Here is a 12,456-nt window from a genome sequence, read left to right as displayed (position 1 = left end):
AATACATGTTGTGGCTAGGGGGTGATCCTGAGTCACTTATTGTCTTACAAAAGAGAAGCCTATTTTTTAAAGAATTATTGTGATTTATTTCAAATGGGACAATAAAACAGGAGTAACACATTTAGTGCTTTTCCAAGGGAAAAGCCCCAAAGTTCTCAATTATTTAACAGAAAGACTGAGCTGAATGCTGGAACAGGAGGCAATATGATGTTGAAGGGCTGCTGGGGAGGAAGAGGAAGAAGTAGCCTTCACATTTCTTGGAGCCTCTGGGCCTGAGCTAAACCCCATTTAAATTAATGGGAATTTTCCCACTGACTTCCAGGTGGATCAAGGCCTCTGATAACAAGAGTAACTTTTGTGAACTTCTCATTTCTGGGGTAGGGGCAATGTACTGAAATAAGTTGATTGTTGGGGATGGAAGAGGGACTGGGGGTCTGGGCTAGGGGTACTTGGCGGTGAAGTAAGATGGGGGATCTGTGTTAACGGGCACTTAAGCTAAGAAGTTGGGGGCTTAGTCGGTTTTAACACATGAAATAGTTTAAAACAGCAGGCGAGTGTGTGTGTGGATTGTTTGTAAGGGGTGCATCTGTTTAGTAATGAAATAGAAAATCATATCAAGTTTAGAAAATGTGGGAACATTTTAAATACAAATAGGAAAGGGAATATAAAAAACTGTGTCTAGATTTTGCAGAACCTAACAAAGAACTATGTCAGTGATTTTTCTACCTTCCTCTTTCCATTCCCTTATTTCAGCCCCATTATTTGTCACTATCACTTGGTGTCATTTTTTAATTAGATTGTAAGCTCTTTGGACCAGTGATTCGATTTTATTTGTCTGCAAAGCTCCTAGAACATTTTGGGACACAGAATACATAATAAGTAATAATATTAATAATAATTGCCAAATGATATGCAAACTTAAATGTGATATATAAACTACCCACTCTATATAATGATCACTTAATCAACTACAGAACTGCCCCTTTCTCTGGGGTGAAAAATAACATCCATGGATTCTAGCAATGTGCACAGATTTTGGACAAAAAGTTCTTCTCTAGCTTTTTTTGTTTCTAATTGAATCTACAGGGGGAGTTTTATATGGGCATTATAAAACTCATTTCTCATAAGCAACAATTAAACAATATCCTACAAAAAATAACTACAGAAAACCCTTAAAAACTAACCTAATTAAACCCTCAAGGTGTGTACACCTATATCTCGCTGAATATCCATGCCACCTTATTGTAACCCTCCTTGTGATCTTATTGTTGTAATCTTTGTCTCTGCTCTCCATGACGTTCTTTTCATCTGTTTATGACCCTTGTTGGCTGTGTCATGTCAAGTTTAGATTGTCTGATATTTTTCCTTCTCCGCTAACATTTTTTATAGTTAGCAAAGGGATCTCTCATACACATGCAATGACTAACATCAAAAAAACGACCCCACCACATTTTCATAATTAAACTGCATTCTTTCCTACCATTTCACAAATAAATGTTTCCTTTATTTAAGTCTCTTGTTTAGGACCAGTGCCTCTGACTTTTTGTACAATTGGAGGATCTCAAACTTCTATCATTAACACATAAGCATGCATGAGAAAATACGAAATTTTACATTGAACAATCAGTTTCAGACTATGAGTTCCTTTGGTTGAGGCAGGGTAGTATTAAGAAAAGTGATTGATCAGGCTGTTTTATTTGCATTTCACATTGCCATGAAACACCACAAGATTCTAAATTGGTCATTAATTTAGTGCATAGGTTTTGTGCACCTTTACCAAGTGTTTTTTCCTGTTGACCTGGACTTTAAGGAGCAATTTCAATAGCTTCACTATCAATAGGGTGGTGCCATCATTTCCGGATGGAAATATGACACTTGGCTGAAGGAAGCCGGAAAGGCAGTAGATAAATAAACACAATGAGTCTGATACATCAGTACGCTGAGAATCCTCCACCTCTTTTGCTGTCAATGGGAGTTAAAGGCATTCAGCCCTTTGCATGGTCAGGTGCTTTGTCGTTATTGGTGGAGAGACACAGGTAGCTATTGTTTTTAATACCAGTCTATCTTTATTCTTCACCATGCAAATCCCAAAGGCTAACGTCCTGCAAGGCTCAAGGAGCGTGCTGTAAATCATTCAAAATGTTTCCCTTCAAGTGCTTCTCTTGAGTGCTTGAAGCTGCTCTCTCATCTGATTTCAGCAACGCTGACATTTGCTGAGCCATTTGTGACTCATCTGACACTTGCACCGACTTGTTAAACACCAGAGTAATCAGAAAGATCAAAATGATCTACAGCTTTTTTTCCGTCCTAGACCTTCTGGTTCACTAACTTAATCTATATGAGCATGGCAGGGGTGAGGAGGGAGGGGATAGTGAGTGAAATTGCAGTGTGTTCTCTTCCTAGCTTTTCATCTGAGAATGAAACTCTGCTGTGTGATCTATGGCTCAATGCTGGAAGGTAATAAGCACCTTCTACTCCACTGGCTTCAATGGAAATGAGGTCACTTAATAGATATATCCAGTCCAAACAAAAAACAAACAAAACCCACTATATATTCTGTAGGGGGGAATTTGCAAGCAGTCAAGCGATACAAACACATTGGTCCATTGTGGTGCCTTTGACAAGGACACTTAGAAAGTATTTAATAATTTAAATATATTCTAATTAACTGTCCTTTTAAATAACCCATTACAAACTTAAAACTGTCCATCAGCAGAGTAGGTACAAACTGGTTTGTCATGGGCTTGCTTGGGAGTGCTTTTAGTCTGGAAGATATTACTTAAACATTTCTTATTTTTGACTTTGCAAACAGATACATTAAACCAAAGAGGCGTGTTCCATTTCTGAATTACGATTGCCATCCATGTTTCTTCTATAGGGTTCTTTAGACAGGCTGAGATTGTATGCGCTGTAATATGTTGCACTAATATCATTTTAATACATCATGGAATTGAACTAGGGCTACCAATGCCATTGAATGACTAACTGTTAAAATCAACTTTTAATTTTTCATGCAGTAACATACGGCAAACAAGAATTTTTTCTCTTCTTCCCTAGATGAAACACATCAGGGAGCAGACAATATTTTTGTTAACAAATACATCATGTTATATTTAATTTCCCCGGAAATGGGTAAAATGGTCACCCCCACTCCCATGGCCCATACAGTATGGTGGTAGCTGTTAAACTTTGTGATTAGTTTCTGCCCTCCTATTTCTGGTAGTAATGGATTAACTACTGTGTAGGTGAAATCCACCCCTGTGGCAAGGATTAGCACAGGGTCTATGAATCACATAAATCTCATTTATCTTTTCACATGGGGTTTAAGAGGTACATAAGCCTGTACAAGCCTCTGCATAGGGGTGAATCTGCTTCTCATTTTCTCTTAAACCAGGCCCCATTTTTGTCTTTATAGTAAAACCAAATTTCTCTTCTGATGACTGGTGTTGATTATCTAATTTAAACATGTGCTAGAAGCATATTCCTAATCTGGTGTGTACGGTATGTTTTCGGAACCTGCCAGTTCTGCCTTTGTGATTCAGCATGGAAAATGGAGGCAAATTAAACCAAGTGAAAAGGGAGAACAGGCCTGCTAGCATTATGGCTGACACTACCTTCTTCCCAAACTGCAAGATGTGTATATTAATCCTATTTCATACTTGTGTGTGTTGAGGTAATAATCTCCAGGATACCTGTAGTTTGATTCCAATGGGGAAACTATGTTATTGCCAATGAAACTGTGTGACAGCACCATGGGGGAGACAATGAGGGCTTGTCTACATGGGGAAATTGACCATGATATTAAACTATGAATAAACTATTCCGCTGTGGCTATGTCAGAATAACTCCCCATGTGGAAACTGTGTTCTGGAATGAAGTTGACTTTATTCTGGAGAATAGCTTATTCCACTGCAGCTATGTGGCCAGCTTCTTCGTGTAGACAAGCCCTGAGGTTGTAGGAGCCTATATTGAGTTCGCCAGCACACAGTGATGTTATCAAAGTCAAATCACATTCCTCCATTGTTCTTCTTTTCCACTCTCTCCCTTTTTCCGCCTCCTCCCTGTCTCACTCCACTATTCTTTTCCCTCTTACTCAGCTGGCTCTCTTCCTTGTTTCTTCTGCCAGGACTTTAATGGAACGAAAAGACACACCCTCCCCTATGCCACCTGTGCTAATTGTGGCCTGATGAGAGCCATTTTGTCAGCTCCTTTCCACTTTCCTGCCACGCAAGGCTTCCCAGCTGGGATTCTGGCTCACTCGGTGCTTTTTGTGTATCTCAGCTGTGTTCAGCAGGGCAACAGTTGTCACTTCTGTTCACTTACTGAGAACAGCTGGCAGCTGTCACTGCAATGTAGTGCAGTCACTTGTGCTCTGTGCCACCCTGCCTGGCCACTGCTGAGTCTCATCTCCTGGGCTATGGACAGTTCTTCTTCTCCTGGGAGAGCCTTGAGATATAATAGGAAATATTGTTTTCGGTTGAAACTAGAATGGCCAGTTTTACCTCCAGTGGGATTTCAATCATTAATGCAGCTAAAAATAGGAACTCTAAATATCATTTATAATAATTGTACTGATGAAGAGCTACCTGCCACATAACAGAGATCCAAGATTTTGGCTAAAACTGACTATTTTCATTTTGTCGTAAATACAGCCAATAATATGGATTCTGTAGAAAAATGTGATTATACCTTATGGGCAAGATTGTGACCAGGGGAAGACGGGCATGGAAAACTTCCCTTTCCCTTCAAAGTCCCTAAAGAGAGGTCGTTTACAATGACAATCTTTCACTTCAAGGACAGAAGAACTGCTTCTGACCAGCACTTCTGTTGGCTCAAACCTCCTAGAGATGACAGGGAGGAACTGGAGGGACAGAACCATGGCTGCAATCTCAAGTTCCATGCTGCCCAGCAGAGCTGGCCCCACACTGTGTGTGTATGTGTTGGCGGGGAGAGAAGAACAAATTGGGTATAGACAAGGCATGAGTAAACTTAGGCTGGAAATTAGAAGAAAGTTTCTAACCATCAGACCAGTGAGGCTCTGGAATAGTCTTCCAGTAGGAGGGGGGTGGGGGAGAGGGCAAACAATTTAACTGGATTGAAGATGGATCTTGATGAGTTTATGAATAGAATTATATGACAAGGGGGCCTGCAATGGCAAGGGACTGGACTCCATGACCCAGGAGTTCATCCAATCCGATGTGTGCAGCTGCATGTATCTCAAGGATAGCATGGCAGCTGTGCTGTATCTCTGTTCCTGGAAGGATAATGCCTTCAGGAGCTTCTACTGGGGCAATACAGTTGTGATATATTTTAACCCTTTCCCTATTTGTTTGTTTGTTTAGCAATATTTTGTAATGTCCTTAGATTAGCCACTTTTGAGCACAGATCAAGTTTATGATTTTGGAAACCTGATCTTAAAAGTAGAAAGGCTCAGAAGTGTTGTTTTTCCTTGCAATCGTGTGAGATTTTAAATCCATCATCTTCAGCCTTTCTCCTGCTTATAAAACAGATTGGGGCCATAGGATCTGTGATCAATAAACACAAGGATCTATGGGAAATCATGGGGTTAATAGTGTCCTCAGCACAACTTCCCACCACATCTCAAGAAGCGACAAGCTTCTGTCAAGAAGAATGAGTCTTTCCAGGGATGCAGTTTGGAAGAAGATCGGGGTGAAAGAGAGAAAATCCTGTTGTAGTTCAGGTTTAAATTTAGAATGTAAAATATATCACCCAGGTGTAATTGGTTTGTTGCTTAACTACATTAAAGCAACACACTTTAGCAGAACATGCTGACCGCAACTTTCTAACAATGCTTGCTTTGAGTTAATCCTGCAGTGCTTACTGGAAGACAACCAGAAGAAATAATATCTCCTGGACTTGCACAATGACCACTTAAGGACATTATGTTGTCAAGCACAAACCTGAAACTAGATCTTTCTTAATAAGGGCGGTTCATTTAATCGTAAATCTTCCAGACCTGGCATTTAAACAGAAAGGGGAAAATGTAAGCGTCGTGTTTCAGTCACAGGTCTGTAATGTACACTGAAAAGCTTTCATTGAAGAGCATGGTTTGAACCCCCTTGATAAATGTATTTTAAGTGGTCAGTTATTATTTATTTATACCTGTGGACTTAATGTACCTTGTCTTATAACAAAGAGCTTATGAAATCTAAAGAGATACATCCAGTTGTCATTAGTGTCAGCTTGTGTCCCACCTGTGCACCCACCCAGGGAATACTCCATTACTACTCTGCACACCCATTACTGCAGACAGCTGTACAGAGGGGGGTATACGGCCCCTATAGAGCTGTTCATGTGGACTGGGAGTGCGCAGGAAGGGGTAAGGCATTGGTGGGACAGTGATGGCACATTCCCTTTTCAGAAGGGGAAATCATAAAAGAGATTTTGTCTCTCTCTCATTTTCTGCTGCCCAGTCTTCTCCGGGGGCAGTGTAACTACATGCTAGTCCTTGGCCAGGGCTTGTGGCAATCTCACAATCTATCCCATAATGACACTGCCATCAGCTAGTAAAGAGTGTGGTGGAGGCCTTGCTGGAATGTTCCAAGTAGCTATGAATGTCTATAGAATGTCACTAAACACCACAAGATTCAACACAATAGAAAAGCAATGGGTTTTGAACCCACTGCCGAGGGTCTTCTAAGGTAGCCCAGCTCTGAAGCCTGCTCCCTGTTCTTTCACTCCATCTAAGTGGAAGTTCTTCAGGCCTGACATTGCTGGAAGTTGTTGCAGAATGGAACCTGATTCAGCCCCTGTCTCCAAGAAAGACTATTAACCCCTTCTTATCCTGCTGCAGAAATTCTTCCCATCATACTCACCAAGCAATAGATGATCCGATAGCTTTTATTGGACTACCTAGGAAAAAAGTGAGGCAGAGAAGCTTTTAAGGATCACACATTTTTCATAAGACTGTTGGGAAGTTATGGTCATTGGAAGAGAGCCTGGTGGCTTGGAGAAAAGAACATAATTCATGATTCTTGAAAGTTCATTTCCTATTTTATTATCTTTGTGATGATGACAAGTTATGTTGTGCCATGAATAAAGAACAAACAGACACTTTTGGTCTGAATTCCTTGTACTGTGTTTTAGAGTAAGAGAACAACAACAAAAGAGAGCAATCACCTCTATGAGAAAACTCAGTATGTGTGTGTCTCCTATAACAGTCTTCACTGAACTCTGAGAACCCAGTAGATGTCTGTTGTTGCAGACAACAGAGTCCTTAGAGGTTCTTAGTGGAATTATTCAGGCAAGACCACATCTTCATTCTTTGACAGTTTTAAGCAAAAATGCACACATGTGCACGCACACAAACATATACACTAGGGGCCTCATCACTGCAATCAATTGAATTGCTCATATGAGTAAGGGCTTTATCGCTTGGGCCATGATGACACCACACCTGAGCAGTTTGTTTCATTGCTACTTGGTTTGAAGCTGCATGGGTAGGACAATCATTTTTTTATTCTGGTTATATTTTTTTATCTATACGTTCTCACTGTTGACTTTAAGTACAACCATAGCCCAGGCAAAGAGTATTAGGCGCCCTAGGCAAACCACCCTAGCCCCCCCAATTAACTTTCAAAAATGAATATTGTGCATTAGTATGAATAAAAATTCTACATTTATAATTACAGATTTATTTTACATGAAAAAGAGAGAATACTATGATACTGATTGTACTGACTCATTGACCTTTCATTCCCAATGCTGAAGCCTGTTTGTTTACGTATGTAGTTTCATGAATAGTTCATTCAGTTTTATGCCGCTCCCCTCCCTCCAATTTTGCTGCTCTAGGCGATTGCCTCATTTTCCTAGTAGTTGCACCAGCCCTGAGTACAACAGTATCTTCCCTCTGACAATTCTGTCTCCATCAGTCATCGCTTAGTCTGCACCTCTTTCCCCCTGCTTGCAGGAAGGTCTTTCCCCCAGCTCTTTATTCAGGCATCTCATGAGATAAGTTCAAGAAGGGGAACACCTGGAATCCAGCTGGCCTTGGGGCCTTAGTTCACTCTCAGAAATTAATGCTTGGAATGCCACAGTATCTTAAATTTCTTCCCTGCTGTAGCCAGTGAGTGAATAATAGTTTTCTTGGAGGTAGCATTTTGCATGTGGTGCTTAGATCAGTATAGTTTATTTCTGTCCATAGATTTACAGGAATAAGCTCTACCAAAACAAACACCTTTATAACAGTATAGCTGTGTTCACACTTAGGGGTTGTAGTGCTTTCATTATATCCGTTTCTAAACCCATAAAATTAAAACCATACAAAATCGGTGTGTTCAGAAACACTGAGAGTCAAGGGGCTATGGCTGTCTGGGCATGAGTAAGTTCTACATTTTGGGGTGCACAGTTTCATAAGGTGGGCTCTCATAGATGGGGCATTCAAAATGAGTGGATGCTTTTGAAAATTTTGGCTTCAGTATCTCTGAGTCTCAATTTCTGCATGTATTTAATGAAGATAACAACACTTACCATGACTTGTAAAGTGCTTTGAGATCTACGATAGTAAACACCATAGGACAGATTCCAATAACCTTTCTTACTGAATAATACTCCACCAGTAGCCACACTGGAGTCAGTAAGCATATTCATAGGATAAAGTGCTGCTGAACCAGAATAAGAGCATTAGAAGCAATGCACAATGTTTTTGTTATAGCTATTTAGCTACTGTAGAAATGTGTTAAATAATCTTGTTACATTAGTATTTTTCTTTTTGATTTATTATTTTAGACTTATTCTTTACACACCTATTTCAGAGGATTCTGCTCTTTATGGCACGGTATGTTAGGCTGATCCAGTGAATATAAATTAATGTAACTATCCATGTAGTCAATTTTCTATTGCATTTTACCCTTAGTTCAGTGACAGTCTTTTCCTTTAATGAATTTAGAGTCTGATCCTGGATTCATTGCATTCCCAAAACTACCATATAGTCTAGCATATAGAATTTATTATATATTATATAGCATAGATCAGTGTTTCTCAACCTTTTAAGTAGCAAGTACCCCCTAACTTCTGAAAACGTTAATAAGTACTCCAACACTCAATTTTCTGTGGGATTTTATATTTACAGACTAATGTGAGCCATATGTTGGAAGAAGGGTTGAGTATATAAGGCTGTGATAAGACAGATGTCAGATCCAGTGTGGGTAGGGTTACCACCTTTACACTAGGGGTGCACAACTCAAGTATGTACCTGGGCTAGAGGTGATGTTGGCCAAAGCTAGGAGGCTTTGAGTAGCACGCCAATACTGGGGAATATAAAGCACCAAATTTTTTGCCGTAGATTTGAAAGAAGGAAGGGGTGAGAGAGAGAGACAGGGAAGGAGGGTGAGAGAGACAGGAAAAGAGGGTAACTGGTAAAATCTGGGGCTGTCATAGTTGTCAATTTCACTGCTCTGGGAGGAGGGAGGTTGCCACTTGGGCAAGTTGCAGGAGGCTGCTGCCTGGCTGCCAGCCTGGGAGGTGGGCGACTGCCACCCAATCCAAGCTGGGGCAGAGGAGGCTTTCGCGCCAGGTGGGACCCAGGGATGTGGGCAGGCGGCTGCTGCCAGTCTTCACGCCGGGGCACTGGAGGCTGTCCCTAGGCTTGGAGCCTGGGCGCGGGTGGCTGCCACCCAGCTGTGATCCCAGCTTGCAGGAGGATGCCACTGGGCTCCCACTTGGGAGCTGGGACTGGGCGGAAAGTGGGGGGCTGATGCCCACCTCACCCCAAAAGCTAGCGGCTGAGACCTGGCAGGAAGCAGGCGGCTGCTGCCCGCCTCCCCCAATAGCCAGCAGCTGCCGCTCGCTTCCCAGCTGGGAACTGGGACTGGGTGGGAAGTGGGCTGTTGCCATCTGGCTTCCCCAGAAGTCAGCAGCTGCCGCCTACCTCCCCTTCACTCTGTTTTTCCCCGTGTACCCCCTGCCTGTGTCTCGCATATCCCCAGGGGTTCGGATACCACAGGTTGAGAAACTATGGCATAGATTATATCTATGTTATATATTGTTCTAGCTGGTATTTCAAATGATTACACTATGTGTTTGTATATAGTTTGGTTTCTCTGAGAAAATGTACTCTTCAAAAACACTACTGGTCCTTTTAGCATAGCTATTGGTCTAGCTGGCCTTTGTGGTGAAGTGTTAATGGTATTAGAACAGTGCTGTCAGGTGCTGTTTTTTTCACATGCCAATCAATTTTCAGCTCTTTATAATTCTTTGAATTTAGATTGACTAAATGAGTAAATCCTATCACAGACAAAAGATCCCTGGGTGATGCAGATACAGGAAATTATTTTCTTTAAGGATATTTGGAGTAAGCACATACAGCACCAAGATAAAAGGGCAAAGAATGGGTAAGAATTATCAAATGTTTCTTAATCCTGGCTTTGTTTGCCCAGTTTCTTGAGACCTTTATAGTAGATGTTTCATTCACGTTAGCCTGATAATTACTTGTCTACAACTGAGACTTAAAGTGAAGATAAGACCAGATTCACTAGGGCAATGCACAGTTCAAAATCAGGTGCAATATCAGCTGAAAAGCAGATTTTGACTCCCTCAAGGAGCTGATGGGTAGGATCCCTGGGAGGCTAATATGAGGGGGAAAGGAGTCCAAGAGAGCTGGCTGTCTTTTAAAGAAACCTCATTGAGGGTGCAGGAACAAACCAACCTGATGTGCAGAAAGAACAGCAAATATGGCTGGCGAACTGCTTGGCTTAACAGAAAAATCTTCGATAGGCTTAAACACAAAAAGGAAGCTTACAAGAAGTGGAAACTTGGTCAGATGACTAAGGAAGAGTATAAAAATACTTCTGGAGCATGCAGGAGTGAAATCAGGAAGGCCAAAGTGCAATTGGAATTGCAGCTAGCAAGGGATGTGACGGGTAACAAAAAGGGTTTCTACGGGTATCTTAGCAACAAGAAGAAGGTCAGGGAAAGTGTGGGCTCCCTACTGAATGGGGGAGGCAACCTCGTGACAGATGATGTGGAAAAAGCTGAAGTACTTAATGCTTTTTTTACCTCTGTCTTCACAGACAAGGTCAGCTCCCAGACTACTGCACTGGGTAGCACAGTATGGCGTGAACGTGAGAGCCCTCAGTGGTGAAAGAACAAGTTCAGGCCTATTTAGAAAAGCTGGACATGCACAAGTCCATGGGGCTGGATTCAATGCTTCCAAGAGTGCTGAGGGAGTGGGCTGATGTGGTTGCAGAGCTATTGGCCATTATCTTTGAAAACTGGTGGCAAATGGGGGAGGTCCCAGATGATTGGAAAAACGCAAATATAGTGCCCTTCTTCAAAAAATGGAAGAAGGAGGATCCAGGGAACTACAGGCCAGTCATCCTCACCTCAGTCCCCAGAAAAATCATGGATCAGATCCTCAAGAAATCCATTTTGAGGCACTTGGAAGAGAGGAAGGATTATTCTCCTCTATTCGGCACTGGTGAGGCCACATTTAGAGTATTGTGTCCAGTTTTGGGGCCCCCCACTACAGGAAGAATATGGACAAACTGGAGAGATTCCAGCAAGGGCAACGAAAATGATTAGAGGGCTGGGGCACACGATTTATGAGACGAGCTGAGGGAACTGGGCTTATTTAGTCTGCAGAGGAGAAGAGTGAGGGGGGGATTGGATAGCAGCCTTCAACTACCTGAACGGGGGTTCGAGGGAGGAGGGAGCTAGGCTGTTCTCAGTGGTGGCAGATGACAGAACAAGGAGCAATGGTCTCAAGTTGCAGTGGGGGAGTTCTAGGTTGGATATTAAGGAAAGTTTTTTCCCTAGAGGGGTGGTGAAGCACTGGAATGGGTTACCTGGGAAGGTGATGGAATCTCCATCCTTAGAGGTTTTTAAGGCCTGGCTTGACAAAGCCCTGGCTGGGATGATTTAGTTGGGGTTGGTCCTGTTTTGAGCAGGGGGTTGGACTAGATGACCTCCTGAGGTCCCTTACAACCCTAATAGTCTATGATTATATGATCAGATAAATAGTTACATGATGCCATAATTTGCCATCAGATATTTAAGTAGAACTCCCTGCTGAAACGAAATAAATGAGTTTTGCCTAAAATTGAAGGTATAATACAGCCCATAGTCAAGTAAGATGAGAAAGAGGCCATTTCCCAGTCAAATTCAGCAGAGATATAAATGGTGGTGTAAGTTATGCGTCCATGATCAGGTGTGAGAGAATGGAGGGCAGGCCTGTAACAGGAAAAGTAGCCAACTGATGGGTGTAATAACATATAACTTCTTCCTGTTCACTGGTTTTCCTACTACAACCTCATCCACCCACATCTTTGGCATGTTAATTTTATTTCCTGTCACACCCACTTACACCGATGTACTGAAGTGTAGCAACACTGACACCCTGAATTTAGTCCTCCCTTCCTGACCACTCAGCTATCTCTAACATATATAATAAACCTTTTTTTTAATTAAACTTTTAAAAACTCTTGGAACTTTATCATT

The sequence above is a fragment of the Emydura macquarii genome, unplaced genomic scaffold, assembly GCF_026122565.2.
Source record: "Emydura macquarii macquarii isolate MOO-44397 ecotype Brisbane River unplaced genomic scaffold, CSIRO-AGI_Emac_v2 contig_1027, whole genome shotgun sequence".
NCBI classification, from domain to species: Eukaryota; Metazoa; Chordata; order Testudines; family Chelidae; genus Emydura; species Emydura macquarii.
This window is presented reverse-complemented; position numbering follows the sequence as displayed.